This window comes from Triticum dicoccoides, chromosome 5A (assembly GCF_002162155.2).
Source record: "Triticum dicoccoides isolate Atlit2015 ecotype Zavitan chromosome 5A, WEW_v2.0, whole genome shotgun sequence".
Classification (NCBI taxonomy): domain Eukaryota; kingdom Viridiplantae; phylum Streptophyta; class Magnoliopsida; order Poales; family Poaceae; genus Triticum; species Triticum dicoccoides.
Genome location: NC_041388.1, coordinates 511,859,651 through 511,872,591, shown reverse-complemented (window position 1 = coordinate 511,872,591; position 12,941 = coordinate 511,859,651). Strand labels below are relative to the sequence as shown.

Genomic DNA, 12,941 nt, shown 5'->3' with positions numbered 1-12,941 from the left:
TGTGAATGCCACGTGTCATCCATCAAGGCAGGTCTCACGTGCTAACCGTGAGACCTGGTCTCATATAAATTTTTTTCCGAAATTCCACTGCAAGGAAACATTTCAACAGAAAGCAATACTTCCATGGAAAAATGTTTCCTTAATAATACATTTTTATGTTTTTTTCATGTTGCCCCAGTGATACTTTCTTGCTCACTTTCTGTTGTAAAGAAGGTAAAAAACAGCAGAATCAGTTTGTAAAGCTCTAAGCTTTTATATACTGTTTAGATACATTTTAATGTTTTTTTCTTCACATTGCCCCAATGATACTTTCTTGGTTAATTGCAGTTGTAAAGAAGGTTCAAACAGCAGAATAAGTTTCTAGAGAAGCTCTAACATTTTTTTACTGTTTTAAAAGCGAGGGAGCATGTGCTTGTCTAAGCTTTTACATGCTTTAGTTTACACCAGAAACAAATGAAGCAGCCAAAACAACAAAAACAGAAAGAAAACAATAAAATAGTTCGAACCAGGGAAACGCCCGCGCACAAAGGAAACGCGCAGCGCGGCCCACTTAGCCCGCCAATGAAGAGCCCTGTGTGGAAGCGCAGCAACTTGACGCAGAACGGATCACATAAGAGGGCGCCCGCTGACGCGAGACGGGATAGAGCTTGCCTACACCACCTATTCGATGGGCCATGCCCAGTGCACAACCGGAGACTTTAACCTGCGCACGTAAGAACCGTCTTTTTTGGATGTGCACAAATATTTTTCCTTTTCTGTTTGTTACTTTTATTTCTAAAATAAAAGATACTATATTTAACGTTCATTGTCGTTAAAAGAATGTTTATGTAGTGTCAAAAACATATTATTGCAACTTTTGTCATAATGTTGATAGCATTAAAAAAATGTTTCGTACCATTCAAAAAATGCATTGCATTTAAAAATATACTCACGAGTTTCAAAAATATATTCGTGGCATTTAAAAAACATGTTTATACAATTTTGAAAAAATTATTCACACAATTAAGAATGTTTTTGTATCATTCAACAATGTGTATTTAAAATTGTTTAACACATATTCAAGAAAATAATCTTCAAAAAAAAGCATATAAAAAATGTTAATCATGTACTTTAGAAGTGTTATAAAAAGTTGTAGATATATACCAAAAATATACAATGCATATGAAAAAAATAGGTATCAATACATATGTATTTAAAAAGTGTTAAACAAGTATGTAAAATGTTCATTCTGTGCACTACAAAAAGTATACAACGTGTAAGAAAAATTAGACATGTTTTTTAAAAAAACTAAGAAATCCTGTGAAAACCGAAGAAAAAAAATAAAAGTGAAAGAGAAAACCATAGAAGACCTGAACAAAAACAGTGAAAATACAATAATAATAATAATTAAAAAAAAACTTGCATGCAGCTACAGTGTTAGACCTGCCCAATATGTCCACGCTATAGGCTAGATGTATTATGTCTCGGTACAGGCGTGCTGAGGCCTCCCTTGTCAACAAGGCCAAAGTAAGAAAGAAAGAAAGAAAGAAAGGAAATCATGAACAATAATCTCAAACAAAACCCTGCAACTTTTATTGATTGGTTGATAATCTCCGACAAAATGGCAAAATATCCGACATACAACAACATATGACTGACCATGTTTCACACCGACAAGCGGAAAAAAGGCGACGCTAGGGCCCATGGAGGAAAATTCCAGAGCCCTCCTACTTTTGGCCTTGAATTTGAACCGAACCCAACTTGATGATGACAATATACAGACTCCCCATGCCTAGTGTAGTGTAGGCAGCGTTCCCGGTGTCTTGGAACCAGTGTGCAAAGAATGAATGGTCGCAACTTGAGACCAACCTGCCTTCCTTCCTTGTCTGCAACATAACGATGTCTCTGTATACTCGGCTCGAATCATCATCGTTGGGTGGTTTTCTTCTTCGGCCCGAGCCGGGCCCGCGGGAGCCCCAGGATGGCTACCAGCCCGCCCACAAAGGAGGCCGCGGCAGCCACCCAGAAGGATGGCGCGTTCCTCCGCCGAAGAGCTGGTCCCATGGCCCGCTGCCCAGCGACACGATGATCTGCAGGTACCACACGGTCACTTCCAGTTAACTTTCTGTTTCCCCTAGGAAAACATATGCTTCTACTTTTGTGTTTCACCTAAAAAACCATATGCTTATACTTCTCTACTCAAGTTTTTAGGTTCAACTCTGCTAATTACTGCAGACCAAAGGTCTCGGGTAAATAAGGCACGCAGTGGTCATGATACGTTAGAATGTTCAAATGTTTTATCTGAGAACTGTGGTCATAACTAAGTTGAACATGTATAGAGCGTTTGGCTTAGTTTTTTAGATCTCCAGTTTTTATGTTATTCGGCTAAATGATAATAATTTTTATAAGATTGCAACTTTAGTTTGCATCGCATCTCTCTTCTCAGGCTCGGCTCCCTTGACATTTTCAATCAAAGCTAGGGGTGCTAGCTAGTTAGCTAGCATGCTTTTTGATCTGCATGCAGAGTTGAAACCACACTCCTTGGCCAACCTATCTGAATCTGAATCTGAAACTGAAACTGAAACCGCACTGACTGACTGATCGAATGCGCCACATCTTATCTCTTGTTTCCCGTCCGCATCTATAAATTCAGAGTAGAGGAACCGCGAAACAATGGCGGAATTAGAGATTTACCGTTGGAAATCAATATGACGACGACGATGATGGATTGGATCTTCGCCCGCTCCCATCTTCAACCGCGCGCGACCTGTGTCTGTGAGAATCAACGGCGGAATCGGACAGTCCGACCATAAAATTAAACTGAACTGCTTACAGTGGGAAATTGAATTGAACGAGCAGAGCCGGATCCAAGTCCAAGTCGCACGCGCACGCCGCACGCGGACACATGACTACTTGTTGTATATATAAGACAAGATGGCGACGGGCGTGCTGAGTAGAACAAGCTAGGAGGGGCGCGCTCCATGGACAAAGTGCCACGGATCGGTGAGGTGGCGCAAGCAAGGCCCTCCATCGCTCCCTCCCTGATGGGTATCCCTAGACACACATTCATTTCATTCACAGGAAAGGAAAAGGGAGTTTAGTGGAGGAGAGAATTAAGGAGCTTCCGCTAGACGTGGATGGAAGCATTAGCCAATGGTTGGATCACAACGGAGATGAGATGAAGCGTGCGTGCGTAGACGAGAGAATTAAGGAGCTTCTGGTTTCGAGGAGGTGGAAGACGAGAGAATTAAGGAACGATCGAGATTGGTCCGTTCGTTTGAGATTTGGCAGGCCCAGCGTGACGTCCAGTCCAGTCCTACCCAACCAAATCAGTAATCTGTCTATTCTGTTTCTTTTTTTTTTGAGCCGGAATACCCTTGCTCCATCAACCAGGGCATCCAGCCAAATCACTGGCGTGAAGGCAGAGAAGAGAGAAGAGAGAAAAGAGTCCAACTAATTGTTTGATATAGTGTCAAAAAAACATCTTACATTATGAGACGGAGGGAGTATATGCATATCAAAGTGTGTTTTTGATGCTTGCATGTATATCGGCTAATTGTTAAGTTTCTTCCTTTGATGCATGGTGCCAGCTTGTGTTCATTTTGTACAAGAGATACCCAAACCTGATGATGGACAGATGAATATGCATGTTTCACTGGATTATTGACGAGGGAGAAATAACATACATTCGGATACATTCTACATACAGGGGAACTAATATAACTAACCCAACTTGGGGCAGCCAATACATAACTCATCATCAATTCAATCTATATATGCCAAGTTCCTCCAAAAAATGATGTTTGATAATTAGGCACACAATAAATCCAAGGAGGCACGGCAAATTCCACAAATATAAATAAGCAAGGAAAGGACCAGTAGATGAGTGAGTTCAATACATACAACCATTTCGATCGACAACTTCAAAGTATATATGTATACGCTCCTTGGGTTCGATACCAAACAAAGAAAACTTGACATACACCCACTTTGATTGCATATATATCTATGTTTCACAAACACATCAACAACAACCCAAAGTGCAGACCACACAAACTTAATCATACAACCTGCCTGCATGCCAACTTTTGTTGTGAATCGTCATAAACCAACCATAAAAAAAAAACATGTGTCCGCGGCAGCAAGATAAATATGGCCTGGCCCCTTGAAGGAACAAGTCTTGTGGCAAACAAAACTTGGGCCTTAATTTCACCTCCTTTTTTCCTCGACTGCCCAGCTGAGATCGAGCCCATCAGCCTGGTATCGATCCCATGTGGAGTATCACCTTTCCCTTCCCTTAGCCTGCGACTTCCACCTTTTTTTTTCTCCCCGTAGCTATAATCTCCTGTAATATTCAAAGAAACAGCCGGGACGTGTCAGGTCCTCTCTCTAATGCGTCAACAACAAGAGGTGCATGCTGACAAAATAAATATGTACAGGTGAGCCAAGGTCCATTGCTCTAAAGAATGTAAATATGTGTTAAGGTAGATCAACACTATGCACGACCCATACACTTGGAGCTACTTCAACACATCTATGGTTTAAGCAAATCATATTAATTATGGACAAAACCAAATTGAAAACAATAGTTGTATGTGTTCTGGGACCCATTCAACAATACGACTTTATCCCTCGCCATCTAAGAACGGAATAATACACACATTGCACAACACCAAAACAACACCACACACGTCAATGCCCTGGTGGCAAAAGGCCTATAAAACAAAACTTCGCCTGGTTGACAGTACCAACTAGAAACCAAGATTATCTCATGATGCTCTCCTAAAATATGCTCCATGGCAAGTTACAATCAGTCAAGCCATCGTATTCCTATAATCACTGCGGACAGCACCAACACATGGGAATAGGTCAGGCATGCCACACTTCTTATAAGCAGCACAAAGAACAAACACTAAGATTTGGTAAGAAATCTAGTAGAGAATATCTCTCTTTTCTTGTTCAATCCTATTAAACAATCACCTACCAATACTCACATTGCCAAGAAGCATATCCGTAGAATCACACCTCCAACAGTAGTATAACCATGATGAATAGTCACTATGAGCCAGTTTGGTTCGAAGCCCCAGCCTGCCAAGCCAAATAATTGGCGTTGACCAACTGCCCCAGCGGTGTTTGGATCAAAGCCCATGCGTTGTCAATGCTGCCCTCGGGTCTCCGGTTCAATTTCTTGCCAACGCGACGGCAAGACACAGGCGCAGAAAAGCAATGCCAATTTTTTGGCTCGCCCGTGCGTTGGCAGGGCCAACCTGGGCAAAAGCAAAACAGACCCTATATCATGACCAAATGTTCTGACATATAGTACAGGATTATCTAATCACATGCATTTTGATCACGGGTCAAAACAATCAACAGCTCTAACCAACCATTCTCTGATTTTAAGCATTTGAAAACAATCACCCTACCTAGCTACAACATGATGTCAAAAACAAGTGCATATATTCCCATTTGGTCCAGCAAGGCGACTAGATAATAAACAAAGACCAAATCACATAATTTTGCTCCATAGCAGAGAGGTAACATTTGATTAGTTCGAGGGCTTAGTTTTCACATTTTGAATGCAACTAAGCCCTTTGCTGCCCAAAATGCTTAACAGTTTTAAACACCCAATCCAGCCAGCTAATTAGGACAAAAATCCAGCAATCTCATATGATTGTGGTGGCCCGTCGGAAGACCACCACCACAGAACGGAACACTAAATCAATGGCTTGATGGCCAGACACCATCTCAGAGCAAAAGAGAGATCGGACATCAAGGGATCACCTGAACCAAGAAGAGGCAGCCACCACTGCCGAGGTTGTAGAAGATTAGACCTCAAAGAATAACCTAAATTTCCTGGAAAAAAGGAAGTGGATGAAACTTTACACTCTTGATACTTCTGCAAAACACAAGAGATTGCTTAAACAATTTACAGATCAACTTTACAATTGGTGGTTCTTCAAATGCAGAATGATAACAAAAATTACACGAAGTTATATTTCAAGGTCTCGGAATATAAAAAAAGGGACCAAATAGGAGCCCTTGGCGGCATTTCTTTATAGACAAAACAACCTGAGACCCCGCGGAGTCTAAGACTCAAACGTGCACCTGCACTGCTTACCAATAGAGTGACGACTCTGGGAAATACCTAAAATCCATCAAGGTTTATCTCAGTATATGTAGGTCAACGAAGCTGGGAAATAGCTTCGGGCAACCATTTTTTAGGTACACATCAAGGCCTAAGTTAGGCAGAAATGGTTGGTTTACGCCCAACACAGATAGGGAATATATGATGATTTCACATGACAGGTCACTTTTATTACACTTTTATCTCATATATAAAATGTCAAAAGGGTACTATTTGATTCTCCCATACCTTCCTTACAAATAAGGAAATTTGACTGGTTCGTGGCATTTGATTCCAGATATGCAAGTCAAGAACAAATACCGCAAACAATGAATCGCAATTGGCAAAATAGCAGGTTTTAGTTGCAAAATTTACAAATCGCTAGTGAAAATGCCAGCAGAGCAAAATAATAATTAAACAATAGTCTGTAGCAGCTAAATAAATTTTCAGAAAATATTTTTTTAACCGAGGTGCTCTCCTTTCGACTCAGTTGTCTACAAGTGATGTCCTAGTTTCGAAATATTCATCTTAACACAACTAAAACTTGAATGGTAGTGAACTACCAGGATCCGGCTACCCTCCTAAAAATATTAAAGTATCCAGAAGGGAGTAGGGCCAAAAGGCTTCATGATGTGAAATGACCGTTTGACTTCTAGTTTCGCCCACTGGTTTAACAATACATAAACAAAAAATAATAACAAACCTCAAGAAGTAGAAAATAGTTTATTAATCTATTTTACAATATGTGGTTCTTGAAACACGAAATGATAACAAAACACAGGAACTTATATTCAGTGACTCGCTATAAAAAGACCAACAAGGAGACCTTGGCGGCATTCTTTTATAGGGAAAACAACCTTGGTGCCCTGTGGAGTCTGAGACACGAGCGTGCACCTGCACAGGTTCGCAATAGAGTGACTGCTCAGTTCTCAAAGCCTCACAATATGAAAAGTGGGTTTCATACCTAGAATCCACCAATGTTTATCTCAGTACGTCAACGAGTAAGAAATAGCTTTGGGCAACCAGTTTCTAGATACATATCAAGGACTAAGTTAGGCAGATATTTCCGGTGTATGCCCAATAGAGATAGGGTAAATGTATTGATTACACAGGACTGATTGTTTCTATGACTATTTTGCCTCACAGAATGCCAAAATGGTACTATTTGATTCTCCCAAACCTTCGTTAAAAATAATAAAATTCATTTGGTTCATGATAGTTTATTGCAGCTATGCAGGTCAAGAAGAAATACTATAGACAATTAACAATAACATGGAAACTTCCAAGCCAAGACAAATAATGTAAATTAATACAAAAAACATGGAAGTGATCTACTATTTGATCACCCTTCATACTGCCGCTCATGTGAACACTGCTGCTAGTTTTTTGAGGACTAAAACCACCGTATTTTGTCCAGCAAGGCGACAAGATAACAAACAAAGACTAAATCGTACCCCCTCTGTTCCTAAATATAAGCCTTTTTAGAGATTATAATACTGATTACAACGGGGCAAAATGAGTGAATCTACACTCTAAAATGTGTCTATATACATCCGCATATAGTTCGTATTGAAATCTCTAAAAGGTCTTGTATTTAGAAACGGATGGAGTAATTTTGATCCATAGCTGAGGGCTTAGTTTTCACATTTTGAATACAACTAAGCCCTCTGCTGCCCAAAATTCTTAACATTTCGAAAGAATCAATCCAACAACCTTACATGATTGTGGTGGCCCACCAGAAGACCACCACCGCAGATCTAAACACTAAATCAACGGCGTGATGGCCGGGCACCATCTCAAAGCAAGAGAGAAATAGAGGGCATAAAGGGCTCACCTGAACCAAGAAGAGGTGGCCACCACTGCCGAGGTTGTAGAAGATTAGGCTACCTCAGAGAATAAGCTAAATTACCTGGGAAAACATGGTGAAACTTTACACTCTTAACACTTATGCACAACACTAGAGATAGCTTAAGAAATCATAGTAAATCAGTTATCATCTACTAGACAATAGCAACTAGAAGCAACCAAGTAACTTCCAGTATGACAGTTCTTCATCCAACTCTGGAAATTTGCCTTGCACATCATTTGCAAGAATCACCATCATCATTAACCCATAGCAAATGACTAAACCTGAACATGAAAACACTAACATCATAGCACCATAGGACAGACAACAACCACTAGATCGTTGGCTCGATGGCCGGAAAAGAGCAAGGTGTGGCCATAGCTCAAAAGCTAGTGCCTAAAACAAACAAAGGACGAAGGTGAGATCAGGGACTCACCCAAGTAGTTGTAGCTGAGGAGGCAGTCATGTAAGCCCATATCATCCCACCGTGTACAGACTGCTGGACGGTCTCGATGTCGAGCGCCTTCTAGTTGACAAACCAACTTCCACGTGTCCCTTGAGCTTACCAAGTTCCCTCAACCTGCAATGGCCTAGTCAGGTCTCTCTCGAATGGACACAACACAAAATTATAGCATAACAATATTCGAGGCATGCATGTACAGAAGTCTCAAGTGCATCGCATACATAGTCTACACAGAAATAATGAAAATTTTCAGTAAACAAACTAGACATAGTGCCGAATTGGGGATTAAGTGATTCTATAAACCACGAGGCAATCTAAAACACTTATTTTCCAGGGCTAAATCCACTCAAATGGTTACCATCATGCGTCCAGCAAGGCGACAAGATAATAAACAAAGACGAAATCATATAATTTTGCTCCATAGCTGAGAGGCAACATTTGGTTAGTTCGAGGGCTTAGTTTTCACATTTTGAATCCAACTAAACCCTTAGCTGCCCAAAATGCTTAACATTTCAAAACAATCAACGCAGCCAGCTAATAGGGACGAACATCAATGGCTTGATGGACCGCCGAAAGACCACCACCGTAGATCTGAACACTAAATCAATGGCTTGATGGCCAGACACCATCTCGGAGGAAGAGAGAGATAGGACATCAAGGGCTTACCTGAACCAAGAAGAGGCAGCCACCACTGCCGAGGTTGTAGAAGATTAGGAGACCTCAAAGAATAACCTAAAATTCATGAAAAAAAAGGAACTGGATGAAACTTTACACTCTTAACATTTATGCGCAACAGGAGAGATTGCGTAAACGATTTACAAATCAACTTTACAATCGGTGGTTCTTGAAATGCAGAATGATAACAAAATTACAGGAAGTTATATTTCAAGGTTTCAGAATATGAAAAGGGGGACCAAACAGGAGCACTTGGCGGCATTTTTTATATATAGAAGAAACAACCTGAGACACCGCGGAGTCTAAGACTCAAATATGCATCCGCACACCTTACCAACAGAGCAACGACTCTGTTCTCAAAGTCTCACAAAAAAGAAAAAGTGTTCATCTCAGTAGGCCAACCAAGCTAAGAAATACCTAAAATCCATCAAGGTTCATATCAGTAGGTCAATGAAGTTGGGGAATAGCTTCAGGCAACCAGTTTCTAGATACACAGCAAGAACTAAGTTAGGAAGATATGACTGGTTTATGCCCAACACAGATAGGGAATATATGATGATTTCACATGGCAGATTATTTCTATCTCACTTTTATCTCATAAAATGTCAAAAGGGTATTATTTGTTTCCCCCATACCTTCCTTACAAATAAGAAAAATTGACTGGTTCCTGGCCAGTTGATTCCAAATATGCAGGTCAAGAACAAATACCGCGAACAATTAATTGCAACTGGCAAAAAAGCATACATAGTCTACACAGAAATAATGAAGAAATTCAGTGGACAAACAAGAAATAGTGCCATATTGGGGATTAATAAATTCTATGAACCATGAGGCAATCTAAAACACTTAGTCCTCCAGGGCTAAATCCACTCAAATGGTGACCATCACCACAGCCCAACAAAACTACAGATTGCCATCGCGCGATGGCGAGCACAATGCTCACCATCACACGTCGTGGACACAAAGAGAAGAAGAGAAATGGTGGCGCTAGTTATCACAACAGACCGTCACCATAGCCCCAAATCCTAGAAATTTCCATGGCCAGCATAGAACCTACCACGGATTGATGGCCATGGACACACAGAGCGAAAGAGAAAGCACATGAGAGGGAGGGAGTGCCTTATCGTACCTACACCACCACTGCAGCTTTATCACAACAACGATCGCATCTGCAAGAGGAAAACACAAATGAAGAAAGAACAACTTTGGGAAACAAGTGAGCAAAGGTCCATGGCTTTAAAGAATGTAACCATGTGTTGAGGGTTGATAAGCAAGATGTAGGACGCATACAATGGGAGCCCAGATCAGGGACTCACCCAAGTAGTTGTAGCTGATGCATTCATGGAAGTTTTATCATCACACCGTGTACGGACTGCTGGACTGTCTCGATGTCGAGCGCCTTCTAGTTGGCAAACCAAATTCCACATGTCCCTTGAGCTTATCAAGTTCCCTCAACCTGTAACAGCCTAGTCAGATCTCTCTCGAATGTACAAAACACAAAATTATAGCATAACAATATTCGAGCTTATCAAAACTTGAAAGGTAGAGGTCAAGTCTCAAGTGCATCGCATACATAGTCTGCATGGAAATAATGAAAAAATCCGGTAGACAAACCAGAAATAGTGCTGGATTGTGTATTAATTGATTCTATAAACCACAAGTCAAACTAAAAAACTTATTCTCTGGGGCTAAATCCACGCAAAGGGCGGCCATCACCATAGCCCAAAAGACTAGAGCTTTCCATGGAACGATGGCGAGCACGGAGGTCACCACGACACGATGGATGTGGACACAAAGAGCAGAAGAGAAATAGTGGCACTAGTTATCACAACATACCATCACCATAGCCTCAAACCCTAGAAATTTGCATGGCCAGTATAGAACCTACCATGGCTCGATGGCCATGGAGACACAGAACAGAAGAGGAAGCATAGGAGAGGAAGGGAGTGCCTTATCTTACCTACGCCACCTCTGCAGCATTGGGGAGAACACAAATGAAGAAGAACAACTTTGGGGAAACAAGTGAGCAAAGTTCCATGGCTGTAAAGAATGTAATCATGTGTTCATGGTAGATAAGCACTATGCACGACGCATGCATTTGAAGCTACTCCACGACACATATGATTTAAGCAAATCATGATAAATATTGACCAAACCAAATGAAAAAAAATTCTCGAATGTATGTTCTGGAACCCATTCAGCAATGCAACATCATCCCTCACCATCTAAGAACGGAATACTACACATTGCACATCACCAAGACAACACTACACAAGCCCATGCCTTGGTGAAAAAAGGCCTATAAAATCAAACGTCACCTAGTAGACCGTACCAACTTGAAACCAAGCTTCTTCCATGATGCTCTGTTAAAATAAGCTCTGTGGCAAGTCACAATCAGTCAAGCCATTGTATTCCTATATTCACTGCACGCAGCACCAGCACATAGGAATAGGTCAAGCATGCCACACTTCTTATCAGTACCACAAAGCACATCACTAACATTTGGTAAGAAATCATGTAGAGAATATCACTCTTTTCTTGTTCAATCCTATCAAAGAAGACAAAGAATCACCTACCAATACTACCAAGAAGCGTATTCATTGAATCACAATTGAAACGGAAGCATAACCATGATGAATAGTCACTATATCATGCCAGAGTACCGCGTTATCTAATCACATGCATTTTGATCTCAGCACAAAAACAATCGACAACTCAAACCATTCTCTGATTTTAAGCACTTGACAACAATAACCCTACCTAGTTACAAAAGAATGTAAAAACTAGTGCATATATTCCCATTTCTTCCAGCATGGAGACAAGATAACAAAGACCAAATCATATAATTTTGCTCCATAGCTGTGAGGCAACATTTGAGGGCTTAGTTTGACCATTTTTAATCCCACTAAGCCCTTTGCTGCCCAAAATGTTGAACATTTGAAAACTATCAATCCAGGCAGCTAATAGGGACAAAAATCCAGCAAGCTCACATGATCGTGGTGGCCCATCGGAAGACCACAACCATTTATCTGAACACTAAATCAATGACTTGTTGGCCGAACCCCATCTTTGAGCAGGAGAGAGGACATCAAGGGCTCACGTGAACCAAGAAGAGGTGGCGCCATCGCCGAGGTTGTCGAAGATATGGCAACCTCAAAGAATAAGCTAAAATTCCTGTAAAAGGAAACATGATGAAACTTTACACTCTTAACACTTATGCAGAGCACTAGAGATAGCTTAAGCAATCATAATAGTGACCACACCAAAATTGAACACAGTAGCTATGTTAGGGGAGGAACACCCCTGGTCATCACAGGACTATAAATCAATTATCATCTACTAGACAATAGCAGCCAAGTAGCTTCCAGTACGACATTTCTTCATCCAACTCTGGAAACCCAGAGATAAAACCCAACATTGTATCATATTCTTGACAGTTATAACATGGACCTAAAGTATATTGGTGCCACATCTAAGATCAAGTGTTTTCATGTCCATCAAAGATGCTAGGACAGGTAAAAAATAACCAAGAGTCTGTTGCATGCTTGCAGCTAAATAAATGAAATGACCATCTGATTTCTTATTTTGACCACTTGATTCAACAATACATAACAGAGGATGATAACAAATTTATTGAAGATAAATTCTTTTTACTAATCAACTTTAGAATCTGTGATTCTTGAAATGAAGAATGATAACAAAATTACAGGAAGTTATATTCAGGGTCTCAGAATATAGAAAAAAGATACCTAACAGGAGCCCTTGGTGGCATTTTTTTATAGAAGAAAAAACCTGAGACCCCGTGGAGTCTATGACTCAAACGTGCACCCTCACAGCTTACCAACAGAGTGACG

General features: G+C 40.7%; 3 long non-coding RNA genes across 10 annotated transcripts; all 3 read right to left on the bottom strand.

The window, feature by feature from the left end:
- Positions 1-1,545: 1,545 nt before the first annotated feature.
- On the bottom strand, positions 1,546-2,713 carry LOC119297683. Its single transcript, XR_005145713.1, has 2 exons — positions 2,674-2,713; positions 1,546-2,069 (listed from the first exon to the last, which is right to left on the bottom strand). It is a non-coding gene; the product is annotated as an uncharacterized LOC119297683 (long non-coding RNA).
- A 1,240-nt stretch (positions 2,714-3,953) lies between these two features.
- Positions 3,954-10,468, bottom strand: LOC119302442. Of its 7 annotated transcripts, none has more exons than XR_005147584.1 (10): positions 10,404-10,468; positions 10,217-10,256; positions 9,079-9,144; positions 8,386-8,529; positions 7,938-8,233; positions 7,068-7,132; positions 6,961-6,997; positions 5,761-5,832; positions 4,974-5,246; positions 3,954-4,324 (listed from the first exon to the last, which is right to left on the bottom strand). It is a non-coding gene; the product is annotated as an uncharacterized LOC119302442 (long non-coding RNA). The 7 variants fall into 7 exon arrangements; XR_005147581.1 differs by having other exon boundaries at positions 6,930-6,997; positions 7,938-8,012; XR_005147585.1 differs by having other exon boundaries at positions 4,964-5,246; positions 7,938-8,012.
- Positions 10,469-10,481: 13 nt separating this feature from the next.
- Positions 10,482-12,174, bottom strand: LOC119302445. 2 transcript variants are annotated; one of them, XR_005147590.1, is made up of 3 exons: positions 12,078-12,174; positions 11,048-11,127; positions 10,482-10,543 (listed from the first exon to the last, which is right to left on the bottom strand). It is a non-coding gene; the product is annotated as an uncharacterized LOC119302445 (long non-coding RNA). The 2 variants fall into 2 exon arrangements; XR_005147591.1 differs by lacking the exon at positions 12,078-12,174 and adding an exon at positions 11,420-11,478.
- Positions 12,175-12,941: the final 767 nt, after the last annotated feature.